Here is a 6,770-nt window from a genome sequence, read left to right as displayed (position 1 = left end):
AGACCCTGGTCCACGGCAAAGTTTCTTCCAAATGCTATTTTCGTGTCTGCCCAGCCAAAACGCCAGAACACCCACCACCCCCCGCCCCTCCACAAGCACTGAACGCCAACCCTCACCCACCTGCACCTCCACAGGCACTGAACGCCAGCCCTCACCCACCTGCTCCTCCACAAGCACTGAACGCCAACCCTCACCCACCTGCACCTCCACAGGCACTGAACGCCAGCCCTCACCCACCTGCTCCTCCACAAGCACTGAACGCCAGCCCTCACCCACCTGCTCCTCCACAGGCACTGAACGCCAGCCCTCACCCTTCTGCTCCTCCACAAGCACTGAACGCCAGCCTTCACCCCTAAACGCAAGTACATGGAAGACAGATCAACTCAAAGCAATTCTGAACTGGAAATACAGGGTGCTGTAAAGAGACCACCGCGAGAGTGTAAACAGAGTGTGTGTAGATTTCAACAAGATGCCTACATACAGATCCCACTTTCAGTCATGTCTGGAAATGAATCAACCTCAGATGAAAATCAATTAATTTCTAACGATGATGAATCATCCTCTAGCCTAGTTGAAGGTCAAAATGTCACATTTAACTATAAATTAATAGAAGGATTTCCTTCACGTGCTGAAATAAGGATAAGAAAATCTTATGTAATGTCATACAACACAGAAACCAAGAATGCTGAATGGGTGTATGAAATATTGAACAAGAGTACTTTAGATAAGAAATGTAAAGAGAACATTAGCTTTGGAAAGAACGAATTAGAGAACAAAGACGATGAACAAGGTCATCTTGCTGCAGCTGCCAATCACACGTGGTGTCAGGAAGCCTATCATGACACTTATTTGATGAGCAACATGATACCACAGCTTTCTGCTTTAAACAAAACAAAATGGAAAACATTGGAGAATCGTTGTCGAAAACTAGTTAAGCCTGACTGCAATGTCCATGTGTACACTGGACCACTTTACCTGAAGAAAGAAAAGGATGACTATGTTCGTGTGCCTAGCCCAAAAAATCCGAACAACAGTGAAGAGAAAGCAGAGCCAACTCACGTCTTTAAGGTGATAATTGTGGAGAAAAATGGAAGAGTAGAAGAGCCGGAATGCTATGTGATACATAATACAAAATTTAAATACAACAAAACATTGAAATCAGCAGATCATGATTATTCAACAACAACAAAAAAAACAGCTAAATACAAACAGTTAGATGACTGCAAAACTGAGAACATTGAGTATGTTCAGAAATTGTCTGGGCTAAAATTCAAAATAGACAAACCTCAACATAACATGATAGACCATATAGAGAAAATTACATGGAAGGGAGAAGATGGAAAAGGAGAGTCATGTGAAGTTAAAATAGAAGTCAAAATACTAAAGAATCCCTAAAATAGCAGTTACAATCCACATAGTGATAATAAAGATGTCAATGTCTGACACAGTAATCACAGTATTACCCCAATGACAGAGAGTTATGTTTGATCTTCTCTTATGAGTGTGTTTGGATGAAGTGACCATCTGTAGATGAAAAGTTTGCAATTGTCTCACTAATTAATTAATAATCCCATATGTACTTATATATAGATGCACAGCATTCAAAAATACTTTCTCAAGATTTCAAAGATGTTTCTTATGAACTTAAGTAGCTTTTGATCAGTGGGCTTATGATTAAATGCTTGAAATTAGTTTTGTAGACAAATATATAACTATGATTATGTATTTCTTTCTTCACAAAACGAATTACTTGAGCTGAACAGCACAGATAAGCAGCCTGCAAATGTCCAACACACGCAGAATCTTCAATATTGTATAAAAATCATCTCCTGTGGAAGCATTCTGATGTTTTTTGAGGAATAGGAAATGTGCAGTTCTGCAGATTGTAGCCAAAGGCTGGTTACTTTTGAAGAAACTAAAAGATAAGAGTTTTGATTTATTACTATTTTAAATCTATTTCTACATATCTCTCATTATTCAAAATATGTTTTTTAAATAGTTTTGATGACTTTTCTATTATTCTAAAATTAAATTTTATTCTATAACCTGATAATAATCAGTGTTTCCGTATCTGAGTGAACTAACAGCATTCACTGAGTCTTTTTTTTTTTCTAACTGATAATCAGTTAGATATTCATTCATTTTTATATCATATCCAGTTCTCTGCTTATCTTACTGATTCGTTATTGTAATCAATTTGCAAATAGCAGGTTGAAATGTGAAGGATCCTTAGATCCTCACGTGCAAATTGTGTGTGTTGTTTTTATTTTTATGTTTTTCCTTATTCATTTATTCATATAATCATTTTATAATCTTTAGTCATTCATATGATTTATTTAGTTATTATTATTATTATCTCACCTGCAGGTTGGACTGGACCAGCTCCAATTTATTTAGTCATTCATATGATTTATTTTTATTGTTTACTCATTTATTATGTTTATTCATTTATTATATTTCTGTATATTATATTTCTTCTTATTTTTCCTTGCTTATGTATTTCCATTGTTGTTCAATCTCATGCTTGTGGGGTTTCATGAACTGTTTTGTCTGTATGAATAGAGATGGATAGGGAATGTTTATGGAAACCCAAAGTTTATGGGATGTTGCTGTGAAGCAGTTTTGGTATAACAGTACATGTTGAATTTGTGCTGGTCAGACGAAGTTTGAACATTGAGACATACGCAACTAAGATTGTTCAGTAAACTCTGTTACTTTTTTTTTTACCATCATCACTTCGTCTCCCGCTTCTGCTCTACTCTGGCTTTCCTCTGTCAACTTCTTGACTGACAGAAGACTGTTAAACACTCGTTTTGGGTATTTTTGGATACCAGACAAGACTTGCTGTTGACAGGGTTTGGGTATTAACAGCGCTGCTGACTAGTTGTTCTGTTACTAGACAAACTGATATTTTCTGACAGGATCTGGTGTCCGGGGCTGGATCCTAAATATTATCTGGCATGGAGACCCGATCTAACAAATGGGTTCTGTGAATGTGAACACCTTTAACACTTTTTAGAAGGAAAGTGAAACTATGTACTGGAAAAAATTCAAATAAAACTAAAATTACAATCTGCATCTCTGTCTCCGTCCTTATTATTCCCAAATCACAAATGCTGACAGCGTCCAGTTTAATGATTTATAGTATCAGACTGAAGGTGATCAGTGGCTCTCAATCAGGGGGACCGCGGCCATTAGGGGCCTTAGTAAACTGTGTGTCACAAGATGGCTTAAAGAATTTAAATTAATAAGTTATTATTACTAAAACTCCGCATTTGAACAGTCAATAGCAAATACTTAAACTAATAACAAAACATACTTACAGTCGCTGATTCAGAAGCGCCAGATTGTCATAGCAAAGTCGGAATTGACGTTTTTTTTTTTTTTTGAAATACCCTTTGTGCACAGCCAGCCTTGTACTCTTCTAGGTTCAAAAACTGTCGTCCATAAAATGCGTTGCACAAATTTGAACATCTGGGTTGTGCTGTTCTGTAATAAATCTTAACCAATGATTCCTAATTGCATCTACTTCCGGAAGGCCAAATAAAGTGCTTTTGCTTGCGCACTGAAACACAGCGTCTCCCTGACATGCTGCATCAACACTACTGCTGTTCCTGAAACCACGCCTTCTTTCTTTGCGTGCACATTTGGGCGGCATTATGCTAATATTTCCACATAGTGACGTAGATATGTGGGGGCGTGTTAGAACGAGCCGTTATAGGTAGGCGTGGCTGACTCTTAACTTTTATAAAGAATATCTCTTTGGATTTGAGACTTTAGTCTTTGCAACTTTACAGATCTTCTTTATGCGCCAAGAGCTTGTAACATTTCAAAGAGAAAGGAAAACTTGAAATCGCATCATATGACCCCTTTAAATAAAATGGTATATTGTTAAGACCCATCATTGTCTCATTTTCTGAGCACATGATTAGGAGTGATTACACTGTAAAAATAATAAGAAAGAAAGAAATTAACAGAACGCCATTTTTTTACAGTTGTTTTCCTTGACTTTACATTTTATTTATAAACTCTATAAAATTGCTAATATGCTAATATTGCTAATGCAATAACTGTAAAATTAACAATTTGGCTGTTATTTTAAGTATTGTATCAATTCAAATTTTTTACACAGAAAAATATTATTTAGAGTATTTTTGGTTTAAATAAAGTGCAAAAACTTTTACAAAAATTTGCATTACATTTTTAACAGTTTAACCCTCAGAATTTTCTTTCTCCCAAAAATGTTACTTAATGTTATCACATTGGACTAAGATTTACTGACTTTGTTCACACAGGGTATAAGTACCTCCACTACAAAAATTGTTAATTTACATAAAACATTTATTTTATTCAACCTTGTTACACTTGTGGTGTTCATGGTCAAAAATGACCGGCCTGCAAAAAATAACTCATAAATCTCTTGTCATGCTATATTGGTATCAATCTTTTTGTCAACTAGTTTTCCTTCAATTAGGACTGGTTATGTGTTTAATTTTGATACTGATTGATTGTAGGCCTTATTGATCTTAGCTTTATTGGTCAAAACTGATGGTCCATTATAGAAATATTTAGTGTTCAGAAGCATGTTGGTCATGTTCATGTTCACATATGTATTTGTGCCTGAAAATACACTACTCAAAAAATTAAGGGAACACTTAAATCACACATTGGATTTTCACATTGGACCTTCACTTATTACAAACCAGTTTGACTACATTTCATACAAAAATTCCTATTGAGAATTACAGAGGTTTAGATGTTAATGTTGAAAATAGTAACGTTTGATATCACCGTGATGGAGATCAGAGTTTGCTTTATGCCGGGTTCAGACTACACGATATTTTTCTCGGTCACGATAGTCACTGTGTCAGATTACACGATTTTGACTCCTAAAATCTTGTCGTGTCATGGACAAGAAACATGTCACACTACACGTTGCTTCCCGACCATTCATCGCGTGTCGTTTTGTCATGTCATTGAGAAGGCAGAACTAGCGACTGACTTCCGAAAACAAGAGTGTAAACATTGCTGAAGTGCTTCCGCTATAGTTCGCCAGCATTTTTCTTTGTTCTGTCGTGGTAGTCCCTGTAGTGACACATCATACAGGCAGGAGTACTGTTGCCACAGCTCCACGAACCTTTCCTCCACCTTTCCTTCGAGCTTCTGTGCTGCTATTGGTCAACGTCACCAATGTGACAGAACTCGTCGTGGACGACGGAAAAAAAATTAAACATGCTAGACTTTCTGTCGTGAAGCATCGCAGACGCAGAATTGGTTGTCGTCCACTATGACACACTACACGTGCTCAAACAATGGAATCTTGCGTCCTGACGCCCATTGTCATTTACGAATCCCCACGACACCCTACGTCAAGCAAATCGTGGCAAAATCGGGCTAAAATCGTGTAGTCTGAACCGGGCATTAGTTGGTGTCACGATCACCTGCTGGAGTGCCCTGTACAACCACCAGAGAGCACTCCATCCCAGACGTCTACCTCTCCATCAATAACTCTATCTCCGGGCCTTTCTATCAGGGATAAAAAAATTCAATAACTTTTATATTAAGAAAATTTTTCAAAGAAACAAGTATTATTCTTAAGGCAATGGTGAAATGGAAACAGGATTATCCCTCGCTTTTATTTCAGAATCCGTGGTCAGATATGAATAAATATGTAATTCCTATAAAGTCAAAGAAACTCATTTTAAAACAATGCATAGATATTATCCATGTAATGATTTTATCAGTACGTTTAAAGAAGGGTTCTCGCCCTTATGGTGTTTTTGTAAAGAAGAGTCGGAAACCATTTTTTATTTATTTTTCAGTTGTAATTATACTAAACCATTTTGGTCCCAAGTTTCTTTGTTTCTTTTTGAATTGTTTTACAAGTTTGTCACTATAACTGATGTAATGCTCTTGTTTTTGGATTGTGATACCGGTCTATTGGAAATAGACAATATCATTAAAATTATTATTTTATTGGGGAAATATCACATACACAAAGCAAAATGTATGTTAACTGTACCAAATGGTAGACTATTTTCCATTGATTTAAAGGTTTTTTATGATTCTCTAACTTCAATACAGAACAATCGTAAAGCTGTTAAGACATCTTAACAATTAGATATATAGTTAATCTTTGAAAAATGTGAAATTTTGGGGTTGTATTGTTTTATAGTATTGTTTTGTATTCCCCTATTGTTATTTCAAATAATATTAATAATAATAAAAAATGACTCTATCTCCCACAAATCTTTGCCCAGTCTGGTCTGCTGTTTGCCCCTCTGTCTTGTTTGTTGTCATGGTTCCCCTTGTTAGTTCCCATTGTGTTTAATTAGCTCCTCCCCTTGTTACCTTGCTATCCTGTGTTTGTAATGCTGCATGTTGCTTTAAGATACATTTTTGATTAAGTTTTTCTATATATATATATATATATATATATATATATATATTTAAAGATCATTTATTTAAAACCATTTAGTGTAACAATTAAATTAAACCATATTTGCATTTCTTAATCAGTGAGTTGTTTTCAAGTGCAAAGGTAATGTTGTTAAAGCCATAGAGTGATTTTCTTTTCTTTTCAGAATTTGAATCTAAATGAAAAAAAAAATTTCATGTATATATATTTTTTCTAATATTTTTTTAAACATGGCAAAATAGGTCTATAATTGTAGAGACATTGTTGATCATCTCTGTTTTTAAAAACAGAGAAAAAATATGAACAAGTGGCTGCAATATTGAATATTCCACCTGTTTGACAAGGAATATAC

Source organism: Sinocyclocheilus rhinocerous, unplaced genomic scaffold (genome assembly GCF_001515625.1).
Source record: "Sinocyclocheilus rhinocerous isolate Xijiao unplaced genomic scaffold, SAMN03320098_v1.1 scaffold1818, whole genome shotgun sequence".
NCBI lineage: Eukaryota > Metazoa > Chordata > Actinopteri > Cypriniformes > Cyprinidae > Sinocyclocheilus > Sinocyclocheilus rhinocerous.
The sequence above is the reverse complement of the archived record's forward strand: the minus strand, read 5'-3'. Positions refer to the sequence as shown.